The 4,541-nt window shown below is 43.9% G+C and overlaps 1 long non-coding RNA gene across 1 annotated transcript; it reads left to right on the top strand.

Annotated features, from left to right (window-relative positions):
• Positions 1-536: 536 nt before the first annotated feature.
• LOC113028991 (uncharacterized) lies at positions 537-1,169 on the top strand. The gene is made up of 3 exons (XR_003273324.1): positions 537-633; positions 699-760; positions 831-1,169. It is a non-coding gene; the product is annotated as an uncharacterized LOC113028991 (long non-coding RNA).
• The last annotated feature ends 3,372 nt before the right edge of the window (positions 1,170-4,541 follow it).

Genomic DNA, 4,541 nt, shown 5'->3' with positions numbered 1-4,541 from the left:
TGCTAGATCCGCCCCCAGCTGTCAGCTACTTAGAAAAGGATCCTGGTGTTATTTGTCTCTTAGAAACAGTTCATAACTTCCCTTCAACTCATTCATGTCTAGCGCAACATCCGGCGGTTTTTCCTCTTTCTGGCACAAAGTGGGAGATAAACAAATAAGAGAGAAAAGCCGATCAGCTGATCATTGATCAGTTTCATGATTAAAGTAGCAACAGGAGAGGGAGGGGGAGAGAATGAGAGAAGAAGAGGCAGCTGTGCAGCAAAGACAAAGAATAACTCCAACTTTGTGTCTTTTTTACATTCTAGCAGAAGTACGGGACAAACTGCGTCCCTTCTCAGCTCAACACGAAACGCGTAATAATTTCTCTGAATGCGGGACGATTTCATCTTTTTATGGGACAGTTGGCAACTCTACTAACTAACCTTATGAATAAAATAAAGTTCACTATCAGTAATGTGGCAGGATGAATGTTATTCCTTGGTTCAACCCACTTTCAGCCTGGCGCATTAGGGGGCGCTAGTATAAATAGTGGCCATTTGAGCATTTCAGTATCGCTTACCTGTGATCTCCTTTTTGGTCACCTGACTTCCCTTTGGTGTTGCAGAGATCATTCTGAAGCCTCCATCGCGGCTGGTAGGTGTTTACTCATTGTAGTGTGTACATTACCTTACTTGGTGGTAAACAGATATTGTTTTTAGGTCATAGCTGTAGAAGCCTCCTATGAGCCACTCTGCTCATGTTTGATGACGCGGTTTACTTGGTACATAATTAAATTTTGTTACGATCTCTGCCTTTTATTGTTCTCTTATAGTAATTATTATGCTTTGCAGGAAGTGTGGGCCTTAGTTTTACGCAACGCTACGCTAGCTGAAGTGCTGCTGCTTTGCTTTGCTTTTACCGTCTGTTCCCGTTGCGAGGTTTCTTTTCCTGCTGCTGCCAGCTTTTTAAAGTGGACGTCGGCGTGGACAGCGGCCATATGCATGCCGGTTATGGGAGTCAGCTGGCGTACATATTGATTGACCGGATGATTAACTTATAGTCGGGAGGATGGCAAGTTGGAGCAACACGGCGATTCCGTTTGCTCCAGATTTTAAAGTTTTATCCAGATTGTATGTTGTTTTTATGTTGTTTTAATCTGTTGTTTGGATTTTTGTTACGCCACTGGTGGGAGGCCCTTTTTCTAGCTGCAGAGCACCAGTGTGGTCCTGCACTTGGGTTATCCCCCAGCGCTACATATTATATTTGTTGTAATATATTAACATTTCTTTGTTTCTTTTATTCAGATGCGGAGTGCCGACGTGGAGGAGACTAGGGTGCCTTGGTGGTGGGATCCTTTGAGTGTACACACCTGCCTTATTTAGTTTATTAGTGTGAGTGTGTGATTTTGTGTTGCACTTGTGTCTTGGTGTGTTTTCTTTTTTTTGAGTTTGTGTGTGGCATCCCTGCCCCTCCACTGGTAAGCCTCAGCTCTGAATACCTTTTTAAGCATATTTGTACATGGATATTTATGATTGTGCTTTTATACGGTGTTTTAAATAATTATTAATAAATTGTCAACTTGTTTGATCATTGACCTCGTCTCTGTACTGAGTATAACAAACCTAACTGCCTTCTTGGTGATTAGTGTTACTTCCAGTATCCTCTGGGTGAAATTCCTAGAGTGGCGTTGTCTTTTAAACTGTGAAGAGTATTTACTTTATTCTCACCTCGTGCTACCACAGTAACATCATAACACATACCCAGCTGTATAGAAACTCCATCATGCTAGCTAGTACGCAGTACAAGTTATTGTAACTGACTGTAAAAAGTCAGCACAACGAAAATAAACTACCCCTAAACTTGGTTTATATCTGACCCAGATAGACTGCAGGTCATAACTTCTTACCTGAAGTTCAGTTCACCTGACACTCGGACCGGGGGCCACCTCGGGTCTCTCCTCCTCCTGCCTCCCCTTTCCCTCATCCACCTGTTGGCCTCCACCACTTGCTAATGTTACTGAATTTGTGGAAGCTCCGCCGTAGCCACCACCAAACAACTGAGCTATTTTTACACGCCGGCCAGCATTTGGCCAATCCATCATCTTTCATCGTTTATACCGTTACAAAAAAAAAAAAAATCATCGGGCCACCAAGCAAATGCTCGGTATGCCCGATGGCCAGTCCAGCCATGGTCGTGCCATCAGTTAACCCCTGGTTTAGGGCAAGAACCACTCAGGGGAGGGAAATTGGAGATAGGGGGGGGGGGGGGGGGAGGTGTATTTATAATGAGACTAAATTACACACAGGTGAACTCTAATATTTACTTGTTTATCTTATTCAGATTTTTTTCAGATTTGTATTTGCTTAAAATTGTATTATTTTTGTACCACTTCACAATTGTGCTACTTTGTGTTGGTCTATCACAGAAAATCTCAATAAAAACACTTAGGTTTGTGGTTGTAAGGTGAAAAAAATATGTAAAAGTTCATGGAGTATGAATACTTTTTAAAGGCACTATAAACTGTCACGGCTCAACGGCACGAGGGAACAGGGATGGACACAGGCGCAGAAACCAACCCGGAAGCGAGGTGACAGAAAACAAATGATTTATTTCCACCCACAGGTAAACAAAGGTGAAACACAAAGCGACGCCACCACACTAGTGGCGCGTAGGACTCGTCGGTGATAATGAGGGCGACCTAGACACCTCTAGGAGACGGCTGAGCAGCGGGGACAGCGGGGAGGTAGAAACAGGACTAGGTAGGGGCCGGGGGCACTGGAACAAGAGGAGATCACGATCAGAGGGATCCAGCAGACAACCAATAATCCTCCGCAGTTGAATTGAATTGCCTTACTTGGTTTCAGATGGAGGGGACAGGTGGAGCGGAAAACCCGGAAGCGGTCGAGGCGTGGGGAGGCAGGCAGGTGAGCGGTGGGCCGGCAGGCCACGTTGTGTAAGCAGCTGGCGGCCCAGGTCCAGGAGGACGGGAGCGAGGGGAACAAGATCTCCACTCCGGGTGCTATCGCTGAGGACAAGAAAAGACAGGTCAGTCATCACACGGCGTTAAGACAAGGTTTAGGATGCTCCACTGAACTAACATGGGAATAGCAGATACTCAGGCGATGAGTGGTTGAGAGCGCAGGTCTGATATACCGCTGGCACGATTGCTCACAGGTGGTCAGCCAGGGAGGGGCAACCGGACTCCGCCTAAAGGAGGAGGAGCCGCTGTCTGAGACCTGCAGGTGCCCAACCAGACCATGACATAAACTGAATCACAGGAGCATAAGAAAGAAGGAACATGAGAAGCTGGAAACTGGAGAAGTACCAAGGTTTGAGAGAAGAACTCAAGAAGATGTGGAGGGTGAAGGTAACAGTGGTCCCAGTGGTAATCAGAGCACATATTTATATATACATACTCTAGTTGTTTTATTTAGTCACTGTGTTGGAGAGCAGTTTGTTACTTTTCTTTTACTAAATGTGCTGTGAAAATAAAACTATTATAGAGTAGCATAATCGCTCAGAATGGCAATGGCATTTGCAGCACTCTCTGGTGGATCTTAGCGCATCAAAATCATGCCAGGAAAATGCATCACACACTTAGCAAAGCTGCCAGATACTGTCAGCACATGCACCTCCGGCGTGTGAATGTTTTTTAGCATGCAGTTCAAACATCATTACTGGGTATTTATTCAGACAGGAGTGAAGGATAATTCAGCTCAGTAAGTGGCCTTTAGTTGATGTCCTTGGTGGGTAGAAGTACATTACACATTCTCATCAAGCCACTCCCACCTTCTTTCTACTCTCTGCTCTCAGCACATCGGCTGCATGAAGCTGTGAGCACACTGCTACTGGAAAAAAACTCCTGTTCCATCCTTACAGTAGGTTCACTCTCACAGTTATCAGTTTATGTTTGTCATTTTCATCAGGTTGTGTGTGGAACTTTTTAACTGTCTGTCAAAGTCAGTTTCACTTTGTGCCTAGTGCAGGAAAGGGACAGAAACAGCTTGGCAGGTGTTTTGGTTTAATATTATGCACCAATCAAATCAGCTCAGAAATAACTGGTAACTGTTCTGGAAATGCCAAACTATCCACAAAAACTGAGGTCTTGAATTAGCTGCTGGAATAACTGTGTGTCTACAGTGCTACAGACACAGGTGTGTACCTGTGTCTGTAGCACTCCAGGAGGAGGAACAACTTAATTTAGCATTGCTGTTTGATTGGGTCCATATGTATGTACTTAGTTGCTTCTGGTGGTTCTGTCAAAAAAGTCACCAGATCAGAAAACAAGATTCAGTTTGGGGATTGTTTGTTTTTATGTGATCAGAACCTTTGAGCATTTTTGACATTAATTGCTAAAAATTGTTAATACAGCACACAAAATAATGCATTGCCATTATATATGACCTTTGAAATAAAGCATATGGGATAGTTCTATTAAATAAGTATATTTATTTGGTTTCATTTACAGACTCTGTTGGTAACGACAAGTCGAGGTCAGTTTTCTGGGGCACTGAAAAAAACCTTTGTACATTAACAGGTTCATGGTTAATGGGGCTTTGTAC

Source organism: Astatotilapia calliptera, chromosome 2 (genome assembly GCF_900246225.1).
Source record: "Astatotilapia calliptera chromosome 2, fAstCal1.2, whole genome shotgun sequence".
Lineage (NCBI taxonomy): Eukaryota > Metazoa > Chordata > Actinopteri > Cichliformes > Cichlidae > Astatotilapia > Astatotilapia calliptera.
Note: the sequence above shows the minus strand (reverse complement) of the source record. Positions and strands in the feature narration are given on the sequence as shown.